The sequence below is a fragment of the Pygocentrus nattereri genome, chromosome 22 (assembly GCF_015220715.1).
Source record: "Pygocentrus nattereri isolate fPygNat1 chromosome 22, fPygNat1.pri, whole genome shotgun sequence".
Lineage (NCBI taxonomy): Eukaryota > Metazoa > Chordata > Actinopteri > Characiformes > Serrasalmidae > Pygocentrus > Pygocentrus nattereri.
The window spans coordinates 19,052,608-19,079,188 of record NC_051232.1 but is presented as its reverse complement, the minus strand read 5'-3'; the positions used below and the strand labels follow the sequence as shown (position 1 = coordinate 19,079,188).

Genomic DNA, 26,581 nt, shown 5'->3' with positions numbered 1-26,581 from the left:
GCACTTTAACTTCATTTAAATTATTTTGTGACTAGTCTTCACATTTATAGAAAGAGCTCCAGAGATACCATAAACATGAGGACTGGAAGATCAGGTGAATCATGGCCTGTAATCTTAGAGACCGTATCATAGAAAACTAAATTCTCTCATTTGATGTAGTATATAAAGACTGTTAATGTTTCACATTGTACCATTCATCCTCCATTACTTAATGCCCATGTCTGCAAAATAACACTGGGGGGGGGGGGGGGGGGGGGGGTGAAGGTACCATCAAATGCACAGATGAGCAGTAAATGGTTCACACAACTTTTATTCACCAGTAATTTCAAAGAAAGGCACTGCTTGCTCGCTCCACCTGGAGTAAATCTGTAAACAACAACAGACCTCTGGTCAGTCTTTCAGCTGCTGTATAAGCCTTTGGTCTTTGGGGCTACAAGTGGCCTCTGAAGATACTTTGTGAGTCTGAATATCAGATATGAAAGGAAAACATTCATATGCCCAACATTTTCAATACTTTTTTTTTATTCCAGTATCTTTAAAACTGGCTCAGAGTTTCATATAAACACCATGCTAATGGTCTGCATGTTACATTAGTGATGAGCCAATCAGCCAATGAGGTGTTGTTTTAGAAGTGACTCTACAATGAAGTGACTCTAAATGAAGAAAGAAGAATGGCTCTTTATCCGGTAGGCAGATCAGACATTATGAACATGAAATGTTGTTTCTTTAGTAAACAGTGGGAAAACGTAAAGGTTACAAACCTCAGGAGGGCTTAACTGTTAACGTTTCAAATGTTAATGTGGACAACACTTACGAAAACACTGTCTAGCTGCTAGCATACATGCTAATGATGTTAGCGTTAGCTTTCTAGATGGCTGACATCACTTTTGTGAAGCGTTTACAAAGTGCTAATTGTGGAAATATTTGATGGTGCCGTTCAGGTTTCTGTTCTGGTGCTCTTAGTGCTTTGAATTAGTGATCATTAGTGACTTCTCTATTTGAGCACTGTGTGGATCTCACAGTCTCGCTCCAATAGTCGGAAACTATCGCTCAGGTGAGGAGAACAACAATTAAATCAGAGATAATCTCCTGATCTGCAGTGGAAACATTCAGATCATCTAAACTCACCCACTTTTCTCTCTTTGGGGAGTTTAGTTAGCCACAACCATCTTTTTGAGAGCCGTGGTTCTCGTGTTCTAGATAAATAGGAGTTCAGTCCTTCAAAATAGAACTGATCCACAGTCAGAGCTCCACCTGAGGGCTGTGTAAGCTAAGCTGAGTTCACTTCAGCTCAAGGAGATCTTAAGGTTTAAACTCAGTAGCGTCTGTTAAATCTAAAAGCCTTTCATTAGTAATGAACATCACCTGCTGCTGGTGACGAGGAGGGACAGTGTAGAACTGCGCCATCTGCTGGTGACGAGGAGGGAAAGCGTAGAACTGCGCCATCTGCTGGTGACGAGGAGGGACAGCGTAGAACTGCGCCATCTGCTGGTGACGAGGAGGGACAGCGTAGAACTGCGCCATCTGCTGGTGACGAGGAGGGACAGCGTAGAACTGCGCCATCTGCTGGTGACGAGGAGGGACAGCGTAGAACTGCGCCGTCTGCTGGTGACGAGGAGGGACAGTGTAGAACTGCGCCGTCTGCTGGTGACGAGGAGGGACAGTGTAGAGCTGCGCCGTCTGCTGGTGACGAGGAGGGACAGTGTAGAGCTGTGCCGTCTGCTGGTGACGAGGAGGGAGAGTGCAGAACTGCGCCATCTGCTGGTGACGAGGAGGGACAGTATAGATCTGTGCCGTCTGCTGGTGACGAGGAGGGACAGCGCAGAACTGCGCCATCTGCTGGTGACGAGGAGCGCTACTGTTTCCTCTCCTTGATCTGGCCTGATGTTTACTTGGGAGGTGTTTCACAAAGCAGGATTTCTTTGTTAGGTTGATAATTTAGGCCCAAACAAAAACAAGCAATATTACTGTTCGATTATGATCAATGTTATCCAGTTTATTGAGAAATCTTTAATGCTTTAAAATACTCCCTGGTTAGAGAACGCTTATGTTCAGGAGTTTAAATATATGCTGTTTGAATTATTAAAGATCTTCGTTTATTGTTTGATTTGACTGGTTTTGAGCAGCTCTGCTTTTCTTCATGGTACTAATGTAGCCTAGTGTGTTGGATGGTGTCAGTTTTTGGAGGACGGCTTTGTCCTGTTTTTTCTGTCCTGATGTTTACGTGCTTAAGATGTTTGATAAGTTTCATAGTTTTCCTCTTTAATAGTTAAAGCTGTGATGTTTGCAATAAACTGGGTGAAAAATCCAGTTTGAGCTTCTGGATCTTCATTCCATCCTGGTTCTTCTTCTGCTTCAGAGACCAGTGTAGAAGATCAGTGTGAAGCATCGTTTGACTGGACTTCCTGCACTGTAGTTACCCTTTCCACAATGCAGCACACTGCAAATCTCCTTAACGTCCTCATCCTCCATGCAAATTTTGCATAAATTTACATATAAATAAGCAACCAGCCAATCAGAGAATTGAAGAGGGGATATTTAAAATTAGTCTTTTTAAGGCACCGAAGACGATGAGGACGAAAAAAAAGCTTAAAATATGACATTTCTACCACGATTACGAATCCTAGTGCCATAGAATAAGTATGAGGATTGCAACAAGTGCTTCCTGTTCAAAGTTGTAAAGTTCCAAACTAAAATAATGAAATAAACAAATAAACCACAGCATCTGTTTGTGTTGTGTGTATGATTTCTGCATCATTTTGTCTGTAGCTTTATATCGATGGCTTTCTGTTTATGTTGTGACTGACACAAATTACATAAAACAAAATATCATAATTGTGGGTAAAAGTAATGGCTTTTATCTCTCGTGGCTAGAAATGGCCCTGTTTGCTGTGATAGTGAGGAAGTCCAGTGCTGGAGCACTTTAGTCCAGCATACTTTACCCATTTTGCTGCTAAAACACATTTGATGGTCCTCAGCAGTTACTGACCAGGTTTAGTTGCTGTGTTGTAGCAGTGAAACCACCAACCTGTGCTGGACTCCAGCCCTCAGTTCCCCACCCCTCTGATTACTGACCAGCTACTGAAATGTGAAGCTCCTAGTTTGAGATGCTGTAAACATCTGCTGCAGTTGGACGGAATACAAGACTCTGATGACTGTCTGCTGGTGGCTAATCCTGTGCTGTAAAGACACTGAACTTTCACCTCATACACTAACGGTGTTCGTATGGTTGCAGGACTTACTCCTGTTTGTTGGCCGTACATCCAGTAGAAAGGTGTTTACTGAGACTCTGTTCATTGTAGATCTTTCTTAGTTCCTGATCAGAGTTCAAGGTGGCATCCTGACTCGGGGAAGAGTTCAGATCTACTTTACTGGTTTTGGTTTTATTTTGTTTGTAATTGTGTAAGTTTAAAGTATTAGCACTTAAAATGCAGAAAGGAACCTGCGTTTGGTTTTCCAGAGGTGTGGCTGGTTCTACTCATAATACTACAGAATCCACATCTCCTCAATATGCAGACACAAGAGCATTTGAGGTAGATTTATCAATGCTGCTAGACACATTTTGTCTAAAAAGAAAGGCCAAACCCTGTAAAAAGTCTGATCTTCCAGAAAGCTCCGAGTGGAGTCAGGAGCAGTGTTTCACAGTTCTTGCTAAAGCTGTAAAAAAGAAAGATTGTGAGGGGTGTGTTCAGATTTTCAGACAGTGGCACGCTCTGCTTATGGGAGAACAAAATTGACCGATTAAAAGAAGAATGTGCTGATCACAAACGTGCACAGAAAACCTGTGAAAGTACACAGCCTTCGCTTGTTCTTCTTGAAGCAAAAGTTGAGGTTCTAGAAAAAGACAGAGATAATACAGCAAAACACCAGTTATATCCATCTTTAGATGACTTTAAAGACAAGACAGTGCAATCCATGCCTTCCGGTTCAGTTTCTAGTTCAGATTTAGGGAGTCTGGTGTCTGGGGAAAAGCCGGCAGTTGGGGGTGAAGCTTCAGCTAAAATTCCTGTTATAAGTGAGGATCATGTTTTGCATTCGTTAATTGGTCAGTTTGGGAATTCTTAGCTTAGCTATTCGGTTAAAGGAGCTTGACCTTGAAACTAAATGTCAGGAGCATGAGATAAGACAATATGACGCACTAGACAATATGAACTTGAATGTGGGCGCACTCGTCGGGTTGAAGCTTTGCCTTCAACACCACAGGCTCCTATGTCTCCTGTGAATCCGGTTCCCACCTCTCCCGTGCTTGTTTTAAATGCCCTGTCTTTGTTCCCCTTCTCCTGTAAGCCCCAGTGAATTCCACGTGAGTAAGCAAATTCATTTGGTTCCCACTTTTAGGGAGACTGAAGTTGATTCTTATTTTGGCGTATTTGAGCGTATAGCTGCTGCCTTACGCTGGCCTTGAGAGGTTTGGCTGCTTTTGTTGCAGTGTAAATTGACTGGGAAAGCCCAAAAAGTTCGCTCTGCTTTGTCTCTTGTCTTAATTATGACTCATTAAAAGTCACCATGCTAAGGGCTTATGAGTTGGTCCCTGAGGCTTATTGCCAAAAATGTTGTAATCATTTGAAAACTGCCTTGAGTTTGCCCGTGAGAAGGGCTTTTTGATAAAGAGAGTCAGTGTCAGAGTCAGTCCAGCAAGGTGACTAATTATTAATTATGAGCAACTCCATGAACTTATTTTATTAGAAAAATTTTAAAATGTGTTACTGGAGAAGACTGTGGTGCATTTGAAAAACCATTTGAAAACATCTAAACCATCGACACAAAATGAAAACTGGGAGTGTTTTCATTGCCACGAATTCAGCCATCTTATCGCTGTTTGTCCAGCTTTAAAGAGGAAAAATCTATATAAGGGGCAAGCGCCAAAAGGAGTTGGCTTTGTGCATGTTTCTCCCACTCTGTTGGACTCAACTTGCCAGGAAATTGATTCTGTGTATAATCCATTTATTTTTATAGGTAATGTGTCTTTGACTGGTAGGGAAGACCCCACTCCTATTACTATTCTTTGGGACACAGGTGCAGCAGTCATTTATTCTCGATGATGTTCTACCTTTTTCTAATGATACGTGGTTTGGATGTTTTGGTACAGGAATTGAATTGGGGGTGGTGTGAGTTCCCTTACACAATGTATATATTCAGTCTAAACTGGTTTCAGGATTGGTTAAAGTTGCTGTCCGTTCTCAGCTACCTGTGGAGGGCGTTGAATTGACTCTTAGGAATGATTTAGCTGACGGAAAGGTGTTGCCCCTTCCAGAGGTAATTTATGTTATGATGTTTGAATTAGAAGGGTCTCAAAAAGTAGTAGATATGGTGTCTGAATTCCCTTCTGTTTTTCCTGCCTGTGTAGTGATGAGTGCGCAATCTCGTAAGTTTGGCGAAACTGTGGATCTATCTGATGTCTTTTAATGATAGCCCCAATGTTTCTCCAGAAGATTCGCCAGTTTCTGGTGCAACGCAGTCTGAGTCCTTGTCCTCTGTTTGTGGAGTTGAATTAGAACTGCCACTGTCCGTTGAGAGAGAACAAATTGTGATGTATTGTGATGATCTATAGTGATGTAGAGTGAGGTTCAGTTTACCAATTAGTTGTACCCATGAAATTTTGTGCGCAGGTCCTAAGCTCAGGCCATAATCACAGTTTGCTGGACATCTGAGTGTAACTAAAACTTACAAAGGTATCCTTTGGCATTTCTTTTGGCCTGGGTTAAAATCTGAAGTACTATAGGTCATGCCATACATGACTACTTGCTGGTAAGCCAAGTGAAGTTTTTTCACCCGCTCCTCTCCAGCCCATTCCTGCTGTGGGTGAACCGTTGGAGCGTGTTATTCTTGACTGTGTAGGACCACATCCACAGCCGATGGCTGCCCATATATTACCTACTAACTATTATGTGTGCTGCAACACATTTTCCAGAGGCTGTGCCCTTGCGTTCTTTAAAATCCAAGGCTACTGTGAGGGCCCTTCTAAAGTTTTTTTACTTTTGGACTTCCTCGAGTTGTACAGACTGACCAAGGTTAAAATTTTATGTCTCAGTTATTTAAAAAGGTGTCTCAATTAAACATAAAACATCAAGTATCTAGTGTATATCATCCAGAGTCTCAAGATACGCTGGAGAGATTTCATCAGACACTTTAGTCAATCTCTTTTAACTTTAGTCTTAAACTTAAGTCGGTTTGCAGTGTGAGATACGGTGTGACGACCACTGAAGCTGTTGAAGGAAAAATGGATGTCCGTGTAAACTACTCCTAGCTTAGCTTGTTTTGTGAGTGTTTACATCATGCATGTGATTTAGCTCGAGCTTCATTATCCTCAGCCCAGGTGAAATGAAAGCGCACTTTGATAAAAGGGAGGCTTTTCGTTGCTTTTTCATTGGTGACCGTGTATTTGTGTTCCATGCATTTGAGTTTTGTGGTCCACGCATAGTCGAGGCTAATCCTAATGACACCGATTATGTAATTCGTACTCCTGATAGAAAATGAAAAATGAGGGTATGCCATATTAATATGTTAAAGCCCTATTTTTGTAGAAAAGATGGTTTTGAATGTATGAAACCTGAGGGTTCTGCGTCTGTTGCCCCTGTTGTTGCTTTGTCCGTGTTATCTTCTGCACCTGATTCTGCTGAAGATGGTTTGAGCCTGCGAAGTAGTTCCTTGTCTGGAGCTCATCTGCAGAACTCAGAAATTTTGGGAGACTTGAGGTCTTTTTTGTTTTATTTATCTGATGGTTCCTGCAATAATATTGTTCGGATGATCCAGTCTCACTGTGATCTGTTTTCACATGTCACTTCACGCACTCACTTTGTGTCTCATGATATTGATGTGGGTGATCATTTACCTATTAAGCAGCATGCATATCGTGTCAACCCCGATTAAGGGACAGCTTATGCAGGAGGTTGAATATTTAATTGAAAATGGTTTGGCAGTACAGAGTACTTGTGCATGGAGTCCGCCCTGCCTTTTGGTACCAAAGCCAGATGGTACAGTGCATTTTTGTATTGACTGTAAGAAAGTTAACGCAGTAACAAAACCTGATTCATTTCCTTGACCACTCATGGATGATTGTGTAGACAAAGTGGGCGCAGCATAGTATGTGTGGAAATTGGATTTGCTTAAGGGATACTGGCAAGTGCCCTTAACTCCACGTGCAGCTGAAGTCTCGGCTTTTGTTACACCAAATAATTTCATGGAGTATTCTGTAATGGCTTTCGGCCTTCGAAACGCTCCGGCTATGTTCCAGCCTTTAATGAAACGTGCGTTGATGGGCGTTTCTAATAGTGAAGTATACCTAGATGATATCGTGGTGTATTCCTCCGAATGGGTTGACCATGTGAAAACTCTTCATGTTGTGTTTGGTTGTTTACAAGAAGCTTCGTTAGCTTCAAACCTTGCAAAATGTGAGTTTGGCAAAGGTATTGTCCAGGGTGTATCCTGCCTTCCGCCCGATAACTGCTGGGATAGGCTCCAGCACCCCCCGCGACCCTGACGGAGAAGCGGCAGAAAATGGATGGATGGATGAATTATTAGTAACCAAACAATTTAATGAAATGGCAACTGTGGTGCTTAATTAGATGGGAGTTTTACCAGATAACCACAATGTTACAGATTCCCCCAATGTCTGGCGTGTGACTATGTAACAACTACAAGATTAATGTAGACAATTCTAAAGCTCAAATAATGAGCTTTAGACAGTAAAAGAAAACAGTGTATATCCAAAACAGCCTTCAAAAGTTTTGTGCCAACAGTTTCTCCTTCTGTTTCAGAGAGAATACACACAGTAAAGCTCAATACCATTTCTTATTTTTACCCCATCCCTTGTTTTCGAGTGTCACCTTACCCCTTGTTGCTGAGTTACCAGGGGCAGTGACAAATCTTCCCAACAAAATGGACCCTCAACTAAAAAGTGCATTACTTCATCTTCAGGCTACTAGCGCTGTTCTGTAGGCGACCCTGCCAGTCTGCAGTGAAAGAGGATCGTAAACTTCAGCTCCTCATTGCTGGGCTTTGGTTACATTTAGCGCATCATATGCTTTCAAAGGGTGGGCAAATATTTATTGTCGCCCACCCTTATTCTTTGGTGATATAAAGCTGAAGTCAGCTATTTGCTAGCTTTTCAGTCGAATTTTCTTGTTCCTTTAATAGAGCAGCAGTCACATTCTGGTGTTTCAGGCATCAGAATTTAAGGTGGAATGGGAAATTTAGCTATCACCTGAGACAACAGCATACTAGCGATTGTTTACACTTGTTATAAAGAAAAGGACCATAATACGACATTAAACAAAGATTATCGGCAGGCATCTTGCCAGATTTTCTTTTTTTCTCATAACACTCCATTTGAGGTGAGCCTCTGAAAAACCTCCGTTTGGAGGGTCATGTAGCCCTAACACTTTAGTGGAGTAAAGCTAGGTGTAAAGCTAGGTGGTAGGAGCGAGGGGTGAAACAGGATTGGGCCTCATCCCTCTAGCTTGTTTCTCTTTGGAGCGCCCCTCCAATCTCCTCTAATACTGAACATATGTGATTTACACACCTACATATATTCTCAGCAGCACAACAGACCTGAGCAGTGGTTTTCCCCAGTTTCACTGTTTGTGAAATCACAGTTCTTTGCTTTTGTAGGGCAATACAGATGTGGACCCCTGCATGAGTCACTGACCTTGATGAACTGGAAGGGGTCATGCTCCTGCAGCAGCCCCTCGATGCCCGTGTGGATGTCTGCTAGGCGGCTGCGGTCCTCAGCGATACAATTTAGGTTCTGCTGGACGCTGAGGCTGTGCTCTGCCTCATGCATGTGCAAACTCTCACATAGTGATGACAGAAAACCTTCCAGCCGGGTCCTCAGGGTGCCTCATAAGGCCTCCACCCGCTGCTCAGCCTCTTCCATGAAGGTCTAAGGCAACAAAGAGGGTGAATAACAGGCCCAGTAAGGAGGGCAAATAAAACTTTTCTAGTCCCTGAGAAGCAAGTCGTAACTGGGTATGGAAGCATTGCAAAAAAGATAAACAAACAACAAATATTTATAATGATTGAATATTAATTGTCATTGACCTACAGACGATTTGGCCAGATTCTGTAGATAAGACTACCCTCAATTTCCAAAATGTCATCACCATTGAGCAAGCTTGTCAGTTGGTAGCTGTGAGAGAAGAAACCTAAACAACCTGGAATCGGCCAAAAATCAATACCATTACTCAATACCATTCGCCAAACTAAACAGGCTGTAAGAAGCTTCACGGACTGGCTGGAACCAAACAACATTAACACTGATCTTCCAAAAAAAACAAAACTGAGCTAAACTTGATATTGTGGCAGTTTCATGGCTCAGTCTGATTTAGTCTGAAGGTCAGACTAAACGTTTGGTAAATGGTTGTTTAGGTGTTCTTCTGTCACAGCTGTCGACTGAAAATCTGCTCAGTGCTGATGACATTTTGGAAATTTAGTGTAAGAAGCTGGAGAACAAACTTCCAGCTGTGCAGCAAGTGGGCAGAGTTCGTTACTCTGATGTAGCAGCAAGCTGCTCGTTTAGGAATTATAATTTGGCGCAAGGAAAACTGAACATTAAAACATATTAAACACCGCAATCACGGCCTGATTTGTTTATTTCTTGCTTTTATAGAACAGTTAAATAAAGTAATAGAACACTTGAGGTGTGTGTTATCACGATCACAGCCGTGATGTTATTTCACGATAATACACTCCCTCTCGTGTTTTATGCTTAAAGAAAACAAACTAAATGTAAAGTTTGCATATGACTGTAAACTGTATGTTCAGGTATCAAACAAAATATTTATGTACTTATTTTATTTATTTATTTGTTTTTTTTGTTTTTTTTACAGGTGAGCATTCGTTGTAGTTCAATAAATGCTCAACAGGGAATGAGCTGAAGTATGGCATCTTCTACAAATTCTACTGCACAGTTTTTTATTTTATTTGTGAAGTTTAAAGTCTTGGGGGAAAAAAACCAAAATATAAGATATGCCATAATTTTTCACATTATGCTTTATTATTATCCAGGTCAGTAAATGAACAGTAATTGTGTATTAAAATGTGTAGATGTGTTCTCTGAGTGCCTTATTTTTACTTAGTAGATCAACAATATGTGAAATTTAACCAGGGTGCCCAAACTTTTGCATATGTCCACTGTTTATTTGTAATGTGAACACTGAAACAAGCTGTTCCTGCAGTAGATACTGGACAACATTAGAGTAGACTAGATCAGCAGAAGGGACCATCACTGTCACAACAGCAATGTTTTCATTAATGTAAGGTTTTTAATAAATATTTTCTTTTTCAAAGCAACACCAGACCAGTTTTGGTACTGAAGTATGTTTGTTAACTGTAATTACAATGTATTACCAGGTATGTAACATAAATGTTTATATTATTCTGCCCACATGACTTAATGGCAACTGTCTACAATAAGACGAAATCTCACATGTAGTCACAGGAGATGCCTTGGTTCAGTGAAATCATTGAAAATGGTCTCATTGGCTGTGTTTACATGCAAAGATCGCCAATCTGACTGAATACATACCAATTATATATTAAGACTGAGGTGTTTATTCTCACTTTACTCAACAATCTGATGGAAAATCTGTTTACATGCTCACTACAAGTAATCAGATCAAAATTACGTGCATGTGTAGAGAACCACACAGTGTAGATGTAACCATGACAACGAGCATCACATGAATCCAGTCAGAGTGAGATGAGCAGCAGTGAGCAGTGCTTGTGTTTTGAATTGCTCTAAAATGTTGCCAGACTCAGAAAAACGTACTTCACATGTCCTTATTAAAAAAGGGTGAGAGGAAGATGTCGTGTTCTGAGACACATAAGCTGGACGTCCGTCCCACCGCTGTTTTTTAAAGATCAGAGCATAACCTTCGTCTCCTCTGCATACCTGCTCCGCCATGTTGAATGTTATAAACTTTCACTATGACGCAACATGCATGCAGAATGGACTTAAACTTTCCGACTGGGAATGTAATCAGACACAGGCGTTTACGTGTTCTATTTAACAGATTATTTACAGGATAACCCACCTCGTTCAATTAGATTAGGTCTACTGTATTCTGATTGAGGTGTTTACATGTCATGTCCGTTCTATTCAGATTTAACCATTATTCCGAATATTAGCGAATTTTCATGCTGCATGTAAATGTGGCTACTGTGCATGAAGTGTCCTACCCACATATCCTTCATGGTGTTTTTGATGTTGTGTCCACTGTGGCCTCCCTCGATGGTGCACGCGTTACTCAGAAATGTGCGTTCGTCCACACAAGAATAGCGAAACATCTCGTCATGCTCTGCACACTTCTTCTTTCTCATTTCGCCTAGTGGCTCCACCAGCGGGTGCTCCCGAAAAGCTGGGAGCTCCAGGTGGGGCTGCACATGCTCTGGACACATAGACACCTCGCACTTCAGGCACGTCTTCAACGCTGTAGACCCTTTGTTCGTATCCATGGGCTCTGGGGGGCAGTAATCACAGCCCCTCAGTCCTGTGGGTGGGGCACTGCTTGCCAGATACAGGGTATTCGGGCCTGACACCAGCACTGGAACCCATCTGCAATATTGGCGAGCTTGAAGTTCTTTTGCCCTCGCTCTGAGCGCCCCTTCAGCTTCCACAGGCACGGCAAGAAGAAGTTGTGGCTACACGGCAGGAGCCGAGGGTCACGGTACAGGTCCAGACAGGGCAGGTCAACTCCTCCTCCAAAACACTGGTGTCCTCTACAGCTGTGGCCATACTGGCAGCAATGAGAAAAGGCATCAAGGCAATCTTCAAAAGTGAGGTAGAATTTCACGCTAAACTCAGGAAACAAGGTTGTCAGTTGTGCTGTTTGTAAAGCCGACCTCAGCTGGCATCTAAGAATGCAACACAACTGCTCACTTGAACATTCATAGCAATATGTTAGCTGTGCTAGCTAGTTAGGTAATATTAATGCTTAAAGCCATCTTATGTTGTTATGAGTTGTAACAGTTTCTATTTCAAAACGCAGGCCGTCTTAAATCGAGAAGTAAGTAACTATTAATCACAGCAACCCTGTTCACGTTCCTAATAACATTTACATTTTGAAGCACTGCATTGTTGTTGCATAGCTGCTCTAGCACATCACCAACAGCCATGAACAAAGACTAAAAGAGACAAAGGCATGAAGGAGCCTTTTATTTTAATTAACATAAAGAGACAGTTACTTACCTGTTTCCTGGAGAGAATGACGGCGCTCATCATTCGGTCCTCTTGTATTCCTGCAGGTCTGGGAGGGACACGGGGACAGGGGTGCACCTGGGAAAAAGAAAAACAAAACTGATAATAAACTAATTGCTAATATTGAACACTGGCCCTGAATTACATCGGCAGATATACACTATACTGCCAAAAGTATTTGCTTGTCTGCCTTCACATGCATACGGGTTTGAGTGACATCCCATTCTTAATCCATAAGGTTCAATATGATGTTGGCCCACCCTTTGCAGCTATAACAACTTGAACTCTTCTGGGAAGGCTTTCCACAAAGTTGGAAGCATGAAATTGTCCAAAATCTCATGGTTTTGAAGCACTAAGAGTTCCTCTCACTGGAACTAAGGGGCCAAGCCCAATTCCTGAAAAACAACCCCACACCACAGTCCTCCCTCCACCAAACTTTACACTTGGCACAATGCAGTCAGACAAGTACCGTTCTCCTGGCGACCGCCAAACCCAGACTCATCCAATGGATTGCCAGACGGAAAAACATGATTCGTCACTCCAGAGAACACGTCTCCACTGCTCTAGAGTCCAGTAGCAGCGCTTTACACCACTGCGTTCAATGCTTTGCATCGTGCTTGGTGATTGATTCCAATTCACTGAGCTCCTGAGAGCGACCCACTCTTTCACTAATGTTTGTAGAAGCAGTATGCAGGCCTAGGGGCTTGGTTTTATACACCTGTAGCCATGGAAGTGACTGGAACACCTGAATTCAATGATTTGGATGGGCGAGTGAATACTTTTGCATATATTGTGTATGTACTTGAAGTAAATGCTGAGTATGTGTGTATTGTCAATAGGAATGTGACTGTTGCCTTATGAATACCTGAATTTAATTTTGGTTTAGTCCACTGGGAGGGGCTATAGGTTTTTAAGGAGAGGCCCAGTCTAGGTAAGGGGGTCTAGCTGCTGCAAGTAAGATGGCTAGTCTCGCTGCCATTATGTAACCTGAGGTAGAGAGAGAAATTAAGTAAGGATAGTCAAGGAAGAGTGATAAAATGCCTGTCATGCATTTGGGGCTTTTTTTGTGTGTAAAGAGTTGTGTGCAATACCATGGTGAAGGATCTTTTATAGTGCTGTTTGGATTTTAGACAATGTCTGCTATAAAGAAATGGGTAAAGAGAACCATTTAACCAGCCTTCTGCTCAATCTTCTTCTAATCATGCCAACACAGTAACCTCCAGGCCACTTGAGTCCACCCTACCACATGAACGCTCACAGACAGTTTCAAGAGGTCGATCTATGCAAACACACAGGGGAGTGTAGACAGACATCAGAACGCACTGTTTAAATTTAGACTGGGTTTTTATTTACTTGATTAAGCGAAACTCATTTCATTTTGTTATATTTCATTGCTGCTACTTTGCACATCCTAAGTTTCCAATTTTGACAGGAAAAAGAGGTTTTATCTTTTGTATTAGCAGGACTCTTCATTACACTGGTCAAATCTGGAATGTTATTCACCTTTGTTCTCTTCATTATTAGTTTACAATGCGATTTATAATCCAAATGATTGATTAATGTCTAATGTCATAGTCGAATGTTACAGCCCTATTGTTGAAAGAGAAAAGACATTTAAAACAAAACATAAATAAATACACTACAGACACTTTAATCCAGACACTTTCCAGACAAAGACTAAAGTTAAAAAGAAATGACATCCGACTTTTCAAAATTTCTTTATAATTCAGTCACTGGGATGTGAATAAAGCCATTTAGAGTAGTTTGATGTGAAATGATTCAGTAACTAAGGTGGACGTCTGGTTCCTATCACCACTACTGTAAACAATTCTTGGTCTGTAAGTTTCTCTTGAACGGAGCGTTTGACACCAAACCACTCTGAACGACTCTGCTTACATGTCAGCCGGTTAATTTTGCAGAGATTTTGGAAAATCGGTGGAGTTTCCCTTTAAGTTTAATAATACATAGGAAGCGGTTTACGGAAACGCAGTGAAGTGCTGCAGATTGGAACAGAAAGTGAGACGAACCGTCATCTGATTTGCGTTCACTCTCTGCCTCTGCTCTGCTGTGATGAGCAGAAAGGCCGTGAGAGACTTTCTGGACAGAAGGACACACAACAAAAACAGTGAACCTCCACAGACGCTGACTTAGAGGCTTTACTGACATTTTACTGAGAGAGCGATTAGCGGACACCGATTCAGACCGGACAGTCCTCAGACTCCCAGTTCAGTTCACGGCCTTTGAGAAATCCTGCTGACAAATCCCACTCAAAACTTCACAGAATGTTCACGAAAACTGACATTACTGACAATTTTATGTCTTTACTAAGTAGCATACAAGCTAAACGACAAACAGGCGTCTTGGGCAACTAATAAGTACCAAAACATCCCCAAACGTTCCGCTTTACTCCGCGTTATGTAAGCTAGCTAAAACCGAGAAACAGCCGCCGACAACACAGTGACAGGGCTAGCGGTGTTCTAGCTAGCGTTACCTGGAACGTTAAACCAAGCAGGTTCTAAGCTACTTAAGACACTTAAGCTGACATGTCAGTCACACAGTACAGTCAACTCACCTCAGATAAGAAACCAGGTTCCCCTCAAATTCCGCCGCAGCCTCAATGTCACCACTCTGCTCTGATTGGCTAGTGTCACCCTGCTGTGTACACGAGGATTGGAGGACGTATTGTGAGGACGACCTGCTGACCAATCCTGGCGCAGGAGGGCGGGGTTTGTCGCAGTACAGGTGGAAAAAGAAATGCACTCACAGGAGAAGCTCGTAACTGGTGCAGGTGCAGCGTGATTTATGCAGTAACGTTAGTCTGTTGTGCTTTCTAATTCTAATAAACGGGACCTCTTGCGGAAAAACATATATTATAATGAAAAAGCTTTACTTGGTGCAACATGAAGTTTTTTTTTTATTTAAAAAAAAAAAAAAAACAAGCTGGGAGGTGAAATTGTTACACAGTAATGCAAAAAAAGAAATAATTTTCGTGCAATCACTGTTATGTTGAACCATTAAGGAGACTTTAGAACTCTCTTTTTGTTTTATAAAACTTATTTTACTATGCTTGTGGAAGAAAAGGATCTTGATCTAGTTTCTTTGAGGCACTTTTCAGGACTAAAACACACATATGTGTGCTTTCTTTTCCTTTAATGTCTTGGATCAATCTAGAAAACTTAGCCTGTTTTCCAGACTCGCGTTTGACCATCTCATTTTTTATTTTGACATTAAAGGCTCCATATGATGGCCAACTGAACTGTCCTTGTTTATTTTAAATAGCAGAATTCGATATAATATGTAAAAAATGTTAGTTTCAAAATCTTCACTCCCGTGTCTACACTGTCCATGTATAGGAATTAAGTTTGCCTTTGTGATGTCATGAAACCCAGCATATTTACATATATCCTATCCAGCCTACAGCACATTAGCTCCGCTCATTCACTATGAAGTTATAAGAAATGTTTCAGCCTGGACTGTAAAACCAGTAAAAACAGAGATTGCTGTCCAAATAACAAACAAACAAAAAAATGGTCTGCAGAGGAGACAAAGTTTATGCTCTGATCTTTAAAAGATGGCGATGGGACAGGTGTCCAGCTTATGTGTCTCAGAACACGACGTCTTACTCTCTGCCTTCTTTAATAATGACGTGAAGTCCGGAGAGGCCATGAGCTGTGGCTACAATTTTCTGGAGTGTTACCTTGTGATCTCAAGATAACAATCCAGCAAAATCTTACTACTTCATGGCCTTTCCAGACTTCTGTGTTTTCCTGAGATCTTCCATCAGATTGTTGAGTAGAGTGAGCATAACCACATCAGTCACTTTAAAAAATCCAATTTTATCTTTTAAGTCAACTTTCTGCATATATGCTATAGCTATAGCTTTTTAAAAACTTTCACAACTTAGTTCAGTCAAAAGTACAACTAACTGACATTTTTTAGCAGTTCACATAAGTCAACAAAATACAGTTTAAGTTAAACTTTTCTTAAAGTGGTTTTATCCTTATTTGCTGAAATTTCAGTTCCTGACAGCTGCCACACAGATTTTAGTTTTCAATTTATATCCATGCAAAAATGACTTTGGGCTGTTATCATTAGAGTAGTCCTTTATTGAAAAGAAGACAGTTTGTGATATTATTTACTTACATTTCAATATCCCATTTAAATGTCACTAAAAGGCACATTAAATTTGTCACCCGATTGCGTTTACACTTTCCATAAATGAAGTAGTCCACATTAAACCCACCACCGAGAAGTTCATATTTAAAAAACAGACAGCACTCAAAACCAATTCTTTCCTTATTCTTCACGTGGTATGATTTGTCAAGCTATCAGCCAAACAATCATTGGACTTTTTAAAGATCTTCACTAATTACTCATTATTTGCTCCAGCATATCTGCATTATATGACATTGCTGAAACATGAATGTGATTCCTTTGTGCAAATGAGTCTGGAGAAATGGTCCAGAGAAGGTCCATTTTAACTCATGCCTTGTGAAAGAAGTTTACTGCTTAGCTGACTGAACCTTATACAAGTGTCTGGAATTGTACTAAAGGTTTAGAACAAAGGTCTTTAATTAAAGTTCAATAAGGCCCAGTTAAAGAAAATTTCCTCAAGTAAAGGTCCGGAACATCATGTCTAACTTGCTTCATGACTTGCTTTAAAACTTGCTTTATATGTGCCATATACTTTTTTACTGAAGTAGCCCAGTAGGTATATTAACATCTTATACAGTCAACAACTGAAAATCAAATCAAATAAAGTACAATTCAGCAATATTTCAACAATATTTATTGCCAGTTTTTTCATTCTAGAGAACACTAAGTAAGATAATCTGACTCACTTTCTTCTCTGACTGCTGTTTCTCTCCTTGTCCCTCCCCTGTGTGTGTGTGCCACTCACCGGAGTCTCAGTTCTCATCGTAATGCACAGATCTGATTAGCTGAGTAGTGTCACATGTGATATTTACAATGCATGCAATTGGTCTGTAAGTTCCCCAGGCAGCTAAAGCTACTGTAAAGGCTAGAAAAGTTATAGGAGCACTCAGTCTGCAGGAATACATTGTACATCTAATAGAGGAACATCTTTATGCAGACTTTAATCTAATAGAGGAATTACTTTATGCAAGAGGATTATTTTGCATTTCTTCTCTTCACAAATATTTGCTATAAAATGAATAACATGTACTTCCTAGTCATTTGCACTAGGAGTTAATTAAACAAATGATACTCTCTGACTTCTGCACAGTGCTGTACATTTACTGCTCATATCTTATGTTGTAAGCCACAGGTCCCTTGATGTTGAAGCCAAGAAAGAAAGAGACCTGTCCTTGGCGACGGACGCTGGCTGGATGTTGGGGAGAAACCTCAATCTCCTTTAATCCTTTAACATAAAATACCTTGTAACTTTGCACTCGTCCATGCACACGTTGAAGACCAGGGATTCTGGCGCTTTCATCTCCTTTGTGAATGTGATCAATGTCGGTCTTGTCTATCTGTGATGTATGGACAAGTTTCTGAAGGCCCTGCCCTCCTCTGAGGAGAAAGAGCGGTACCAGGAAGCGGGAGCGCAGGTAATTTTGGTACGTCCTCTCGAATGATTCATGCATGTATTTGACACATTCGGATATGTCTGGGGAGTTCTCTTTGACCTGCTCCTCACTGGGCCAAAACAGCAAAAGGACCAAAAGGTAGAACTCTGGGCTTCTTTTGTCTTTCTGCTCTTTCCAGAATCCCTTTAAAAGGTTCTGAAGTTCTCCAAGTGGCCTGAGCACTGGAGATGTGGCATTTCTTTGACTCAGGATGATGTTTGCAAGAATGTACTTTTGGACAGCATCAGCATCACTTGGTGAATGCAAATGTAATTCTCTCAACTGTTCTGTGATCAGTTCTAGATCTAAATCCGGAGCGTTCAGCAGTCCTGCAAACGTGCTGACCTTCTTTTCTTTTAGCATCTGCAGCGCTGTTTTTCTCTGCCCACTTTTGGTTACATATTTGTTGTAGCATTTCTCAATAGTTGGCCAAAAGTAACTTGGCTCATCGTTGTCAATGCTCGGCTTTGAGTAAGTAAGATACTGTTCAAAAAACTCAAATGTCTTCTCAACTTCATCTTTGAGACTAATAAGTAGAGCAGTATACTTTTCACACTTTTCACCCAGACAAGATTTGAAGAAAGTCTGAGGGGTTATTTCCTGTGTAAGAACCTCGGACCATCCCATGTTCTTTTTTGTAAGATGGTAGAAAATTATGTCTGCAGCCTCCATGAAGCCATACAAACCCCTGTTGTTAAAGGAATTAGATATATTTGTCATACCATGATCTTTCATCTCGGGTGCCTGCTCTTTCACAGCAGCTTCAGCCTCATCTTCAAAAGATTCAGTCGCTTTCTTTCCAGTGTGCAAGATTTGTCTGGATGAGCATTCTGCATTCAAGACAAGGTTCTTGAGGTGGTTTTTATGCACTTGTCCGAGCGTGTCTCTAATAAAAGAGTTCTTTTCATCCCTCTCAATTGCAGTTTTAGCCCAATTTTCACCTCTTTTATAATCTTTCTCCTCAATGTAATAGAATCGGGCCAGAGCTTGTGGAAGAAAAGGATCTTGATCTAATTTCTTTGAGGCACTTTTCAGGACTAAAACACACATATGTGTGCTTTCTTTTGCTTTAATGTCTTGGATCAATCTAGAAAACTTAGCCTGTTTTCCAGACTCGCGTTTGACCATCTCCTTCTCTTCTCTTTCAGATTTGTCTTTGTCCTGTATTGTTTCCCGCTTTGTGAGCATTTTTTTGATGGTTTTCACCAAATACAGTGGCACTGGGTTTTTGCAGAGATCTGTCAGGAGATTCCTTGTGATGACACTTCTGGTTAAAGCAGCTGAAGTCAGTAATTGTAGACATTCATCAGCAATCATGGGGTGTGCCATGCGTACGTGATCCTCACTTCTGTTCTCTCTCATCTGGGTGGAGAATATGACCAGAATGTCGGTGAAGGGTTGCATTTGTACCTCCAGAGAGAACTCGTCCAAAGTATTACTGTTGTTTTCAAGAAACTGCTGGCATAGATCACGGGAAAGAGAAGAACCAGGGACGTATGAATTAATCAGTGCTAAATATGCTAAAAGTTGTGCTTTACGAGGCCTCTTTTTCTTCTTAATAGGATGGAGAATTTTACAGATCTCTGTAACAACAGATGGGCTGTAATTGCTCAGCATAATGTTAAAAGCATGGAACTTAGTATGTCTGTCTCCATGTCTTTGAATGATTTCAGCTTGATTTTCCTTCAGTTTGTTTTTCTCCTCTTCTGAAAGACTTCTGCACAGTGTTGTACTCTTTGTCGCTGTCAGCTGGCGGACACAGTTTAATATGATGACCACAGGGACAGTGGCAGTGACATTTCTTGCCTTTATCTCATCAACGAGATTGTCTTCAAGGTTTTTTTGAAATGAAGGATCATCACTTGTATCGTCCAGAAGAAGCAGTACAGTGTTCTGGTTTTCAGGACCACCTGCATTAAATAACTGCACCACTTGATATGCAGCAGCCTTCGTGTCTGTTGTAGATGTGACTATTTTGGCACACCTGAGCTTTTTTCTCAGGTCCCATAGTATCTGCATGGCTAGGGTGGACCCTCCACTCCCAGGTTGGTGGAATAAGTTGACATGAGTGATGCTTCTGCTCGTCTGTTTGTTTATGTCAATCTTCTTCCATATTACTTCATACAAATCCCGTTTAACAATGGGCGACCCCTCCTTTTCAGCCCAATAGAAGTTCAGCCACTGTGGTGGAGCACCTCTGTAAAATTCTGCTTCTTTCTCTTTGGCATTTTCTGGACTGATGTTTTCACCCTCAAACTTATTTGCCCACACAACATCAAGGGTTGACAGATGATCTCTAATGATGGTCTTTAGTGATATTTCATTGCCACGTTGTGAAGGGACAGTGTAATCTTCCATCAGGTCTGAGTTCTGAGGTAAACCCTTGACTGGTTTAAATTTATGTTGACCCAGGCTGATTTTCCAAATTCATTAAATGGAGAAAAAAATGAAGAGATATTAGTTGAAAATGTGAAACCAATGTTTCTTTATTCCAACATCCTTAAAATGGTTTAACATGTCAGATAACTACCTCTCTTTGCATGTACTGTAATGTATGTGTTACTGATTCAAATCTTTCCACCAAATCGCACAATTCAGTGTTGAAGGTTTTTCCTTCTCATGACTCGTCTTTGAGACAAGATTGTACCAAGTTCATGAAAAAACTAAATATGTACATTGCAGTGTAGACTACTATTAGGATTTTTGTGCAGTAAGTTTTAGTCAATGTGAAATGACTAGATTCTGACTGGACACTTGAAAAAACTTATACATGACAATGATTGAAAAAGGCTCATATTCTCATGTGATTATTTGTAACTGTGTGATTCATTAGCACCCACACTGTCTGTTGCACAGGGATTTATCCTTAATATATTTAATAACAGAAGTGCTCAACCATAGAGATCCAAATTAGAAGTGGTTCATCTTGTTTGGGAACATTACAGGTATGTAATATCTGTAATGTATCATTATATCATTATTACTGGGTGCTATAACATGTAAAACACTTTTTTTCTAACTACTCAATCTGTCACTGAGGCACTACACACAATTTAACAATTAAAGTCAGGTTTATCTTTTTGCTGCCAGGCTGACCATAGATACATCCATATTTGCTGTTCGCAATCAGCACATTCTACAAATAGTTTGTAGCAAAATAATGGTCCAAAAAATGCTGAATTTCTAAGGAAACATTAGAACACATTAATTAAAGCAGCACAGCTGTTTTTTTTCTCAAAGTCACCTGGCTAAAACTCGTTGATACATTGTGACCAGACTTGAAACATGAATAGATTCCTTTCTTAGGGGGCAGATGTATACAAAGTCATAGAGGCATACCAAAGGGGCATACCAATCTTTAATATATGCAAGCCATTTAAGGTGTGTAAGTCACAATATCTCTTGCTGTGTTTGAAATAGAGGAAGCATTTCAAATCACAGCACTCAAGAGGAGTTTCAAATGAAAGAAATCCTTATTTTTAAAACCTCTGCTACAATGTACATGAGAAGTTACACAAACTATTGTATATTTTGATTTAAAGCTATTTTCACTTTAGCTGTAAACTATAGGGACTGTTTTGTCCTATTCTAAAGTACTTGTCACCCTGCATCATGTTGAGAAACCCTGCAAAGATGATTTACATACAAATAAAACTTTACAACAGTAATTGTTAAACCGGAGAATTGCAAAACAATGCTTGGACCCCATGGATTGCTCTTTCTGCTATATTAAGTTTATTTTTTCCTGGCCTGTCCAAGAAGTGGGTGCAAATGAGAAAAAGGTGTTCTGTCATTTGAAATACTTTCTCTGTGGTAAACAGAGCAAGACAGATTGTCATATACAGTAATAAACTAGCTTGCATATAAAGATTGTTACACCCCTAAGCAGCCCAAATGTTGCATGCATGATCATTGCTCCTGTATATTGCATTGAAATAACTGCATTGTTTGTATTATATTCTCCTATATTAGATAAGTCTAATAGGATAAATTAAAGTATATTTAATAAGTATATTTAAGTATAAATTAAAGTATATTTAGATAATCTTCAAAGTACAGTGTGTCTCAAAAGTAAGGAAACACCCACAGAAAATAAAAACTGTTGGCACAAGGTGGTCCAATTTTACAATTCTGGGGAAAGGAGGTTTCTTATTTCTTTATTTTAAGTCAGATTTTTAAAACTGGACCACTGTCTGATAAACTGTTTTCATCGAATATTTTCTTATTTTTAAGACTCCCTGTATATCTAGTATATCTCCAAGAAAACATTTAACTATATTTCAATATTGACACATATAAAAACTGAAAAAGACTGCTATAAACATTTAGTGTAACATCTAAAAAGAAAATGTGCAGTAACTCAATGCAAGACACAAGACCTTATATGAACCTTTTTAATCACTTTGAAGTCATTCTGTTCTACATCTCATCTATAAATGATGGGCTAAGCACACAGTGTCAATTTCATAAACTCACTGAACAGTAATTCTGTAGTAGTATTACAAACTGTATTACCGTGTGGTTCCTTGGAGACCAGTCTGTTATATCTGCATAGAAGAGAAACTGGAATGCCTGTAATTGCCTAGGAAACAAAATGATGAATTTCCTCACTAGCAGAACCATTGGAATGCTAAACTGTTATAAAAACACTCGATGCATTTCGTACATCAAAAGATTTTCCTGAGATGAAAAATCTTACAGTATATAATCTCAGCATTGCACTAATTGATTCTTATTGACTCACCTGTCTGAGTTCCTTCTGAGTGTGATGTGAATGTAGCCTTTATGACAGGAAAGTCTATTGTCTCTACTTTAAACTGATGACACATGATCATGCTCCACCCAGTTATAGATGCTATTGCTTTCATTTTCAGTGAAATGAAAGTGAAGACTATCTTTAATGAGCTTGTAAAGATGTGTAATGTCTAGATATGAATACAGACCATTCACGCTAAACCTTATTAATCTCCAAAATAATCCCATAGTTGTCTGACACCAAACATAAGGGCCACTTTATTAATCTCCAAGATAAACCCATAGTTCTATTTCAACTAGAAATAGTTCTATTTCAGTTTCCAAAACAATCTCATAGGTCTATAGCAACCAGATCCAAACACACGCTTGCTGGTCTTCAATAAAATCTAGCAACCAGGCTTAAACACAACTGTATTATCAGCAAAACAATCCCATAGTTCTGTTAGGGATTGATGGGAATCTTTAAGTATCCACATAGTGATGATACTGAAAAACAACTGAATAGTAAAATTAATTAATATATTTTTGATATTCACATTAGTTTCCCTCTAATGTTATACAATCACATATGAAAGAACCATGAATTCAGTTTAGTCCAAAGAGGGAAACATAGACAGACTTCTATGGTTGACTAAAGGCTACCACATGCTGAAGAAGCTCTGTGCCACACCACTGGGTAACAGACAGTACAAAGCACAGCTATAGCACATAAGAAGCAGTGCAGAAAAGCACAGATAAACAAGGTGGTCATGGTTATTTTACACTCTTACAGATTTGATGCAATGAAACATTGGTGACTGTTTTAAGTTTTGCATTGCTAACTAAGCCTTAGAAACTCGCTGTTTTCTAAACTAAAAGTTATATTTTGGATTAAATTAGCAGTAGGCTAGCAATGTTAGCTGAAGTGAAAACAGATGCTTACCATTTGTCTGTTATGTTTAAGCCTTTAGACTGACACCTTTCAAGCCACATGTCACTTACCCTTACTATGACTTTGTGGACTGAGTCTGCATTTAATATAGTTACCCTAATGGTAATATGTTGAGTGGCATCACTCTTTGTCCTAATTTCATGTATAGTTAAGAAAGTTTTTTTTTCATTCTCCTGTAAAACTGACATTCCTGAGATACAACGGTTTGTTGGGGTGATTTCAGCATGCAAGCTGGTTTATTTTACAGTCTCTTAAGTTCTGTTTCAACTAGCTAAGTGTGAGGTGTAAACTCCAAAGTACTAGGTCACTGTCTTGGATAACAGGATAGTTGCAATGAAATTCCCAAAAGGTTCAGTATGTGGTAAAAAAAAAAAAAAAAAAAAATCCACAGTACTGTACAGTACTTTGGGTAAAACATACTCGGTATGTAGACAAGGTCTGTCTGTTACCTAGAAATGAATCTGTGTTGTAAAAAAAGGGATTTGTACTATGATTTCACTTTGTGAGGTTTATTTGTATTATGTGCTGTCATTTTCACCATATAATATGAACAGCATGATCAAACAACAGCAAACACCAACACAGCATACAAAGACTAGTACAAAGACCAGCGAAAACAAAGGGCAAACACAGGGCTTAAATATACAGGGAAAACGAGGGACAGGTGGAAAACAGGTGGAGACAATCGGGGCGGAGTCATGAAACGAGGGGGCTAAACCAAAACAAAACACACATGGGCTGGACTGGGAGGGGCCAATCGTTACACCGTGTTACCCATAATAACTGTCTAGTACTTTAGAAATTGTACCCTATTCTTACTGAACATCTGGAACATGTTTGGCATTTCAGTGTAATTTAGTTAAGCTGTCTTGGAATTTACCATAATGTAACCCCAAGTAATTATCTAGTACTTTGAATTTTGGACCTCACACTTACCTGGTTACCTGGTTGGTGCAGTGTAGCAGGTAACACCTCTGTCTTTTACGCTGTAGACTGGGGTTCAATCCACGTCTGGGTGAGCATCCTACACTATACCAATAGGAGTCCTTGGGCAAGACTCCTAACACTACTTTCACCTACCTGCGTAAAATGATCATATTGTAAGTCACTCTAGATAAGAGTGTCTGCCAAATGCTGTAAATGTAAAAGTAATGCCCAGAGTGTGTGGGACTATAAAATAAAGGCCCAATCCCATTTCTTCTTTTTACTTCTACCCATTATTAAGTGTCACACTAATCCCTTGGAACAGAGTTACACGGCGCAGTGTTTGAGATCTTGCCCTAAGAAATGGGGCAATCCTCAAATTAAAAAACAAACAAACAAAAAAAACATTGCTTTATTAACAGGCTACCAGAGGTGCTCTGCAGTGATAGCAGAGAAAGGAAAAGTTCAGCAACCTTGCTGCTTGGCTTTAGTTACAGTTACATCATATGCTTTCAAAAAGGGAGTATAAGACAATTATTTATTATCGCCCACTGGTAGTTCTTTGGTGATAAGCTGAAGTCAGATATTCGCCAGCTTCTTGTTAGAATTTTCCCGTTTCAACCTTAAATGGTGCAGCAGTTACATTCTGACACTTCAGGCTTCAGAACTGGTGGGCTATTTAAGGTGGAACTGGAAAGTTAGAAAGAGCAGGAAAGAGACATTAGCATTCTATTAGCAATTTTTTATGCTTGTTATGAAGAAAACGACTATAATGCATCCAAACATCATTAAACTAAGTTAATACAATGGTCATCATAATTTTTTAACAGAGAAAATCTTCACATTTGTGGGTTTCTTTGGTCACTCGCTCAGCCATCTTGAACCCTAACCCTAGATGTGAATGCACAAAACAGAGGGCTACCTGCAGGGATACCTGAAGTAAACAGAAACATAGTGAGGTCATTCTTTGCTTACGTTAAAAGCTTTTTGGAAAAGATTCCAAGAGAGAATTTTTATGTTTGCTTAGAGCCATACATCTATACAATGGTGTGTGTACAGAGGGCAGGGGCTGATGCATTTCAAAAACACATTTTGTGGGGGCACTTCAGTGTCACTGCTGGACTGAGAATAATCCCCCAACCAAAAATATCCAAATATCCAGCCAACAGCTTCCTGTGAACAGCGTCCTGTGACCACTGATGAGCACTGGAGGATGACCAACACAAACTGGGCTAGCAAAGTATGCAGAGAAACAGATGAACTACAGTCTGTAGTTGTAGAACTACAAAGTGCACCTATATATATATATATATACACACACACACACACACACACACACACACACACACACACACACACACACACACACTCATATATTGGTATCCTTTTTTTCTCATATACATATATGCTAACAAATTCCCCAATTGTAAGATTTTGTTTTATATTTTTATGTCTCGATAAAGTATTTCATCAATATGCTCAAGTAATCAATATGATGTGGCTCATGAAACCTGTACAAATATCTGAAAGTAAAATCATTGTAAAGCTATGTGTATTACAGTGAAACAGCTGCCATTGTATTAGCCTATATTTGCCGTATTGTAACTATTTGTGATAGTTTGTGATTAATAGAGAATTTTGATATTTATAACTGAAGTTTTCATTCCAATGTCAGTTTATTAGCTGATAGAACCACATCATTCTGAACTTAAAGAGAGCTCTCGGTGTTAAAAGGATCTATCTGAATGTGGCTCGCACCAAAAAAAAAGACCAATTCCAAACATTCTGCCATTTTGATGTTCATTGCTATCAAGGACCTCGAAGATATGGTCAATTTCAAATTGTTCATTTTCCAGAGTTCAAATTTTAGCACTGATTTAACTCTTTTGATTTATTCTTTTTCACTCTGAGTGTTAATAAAATAAAGGGCCAGAAGTGTAAACACATCACTCTTGCAAGCAGGCGATAAAGTCTAAGGTGAAGGTTGAAGTGAACCGGTAGGCCGAGCTTAGCTGCGCTGCTTGCAGTGTTGTTTATCTACAGTTCATCTACATTTTGGTTATAATCTTATTTTTTATACCAATGATTCCCTTCATGGCCAAGTTAGCCTGGAAACGTCTAGCTCAGCTTGTTGACATGGCTAAAACATGAATTTTGACTGGGTATTCCCCTTCCAGCAGTTGCACT

The 26,581-nt window shown here is 39.9% G+C and overlaps 1 pseudogene; it reads right to left on the bottom strand.

Annotated features, from left to right (window-relative positions):
* Positions 1-292: 292 nt before the first annotated feature.
* Positions 293-14,847, bottom strand: LOC119262019 (annotated as a pseudogene).
* Positions 14,848-26,581: the final 11,734 nt, after the last annotated feature.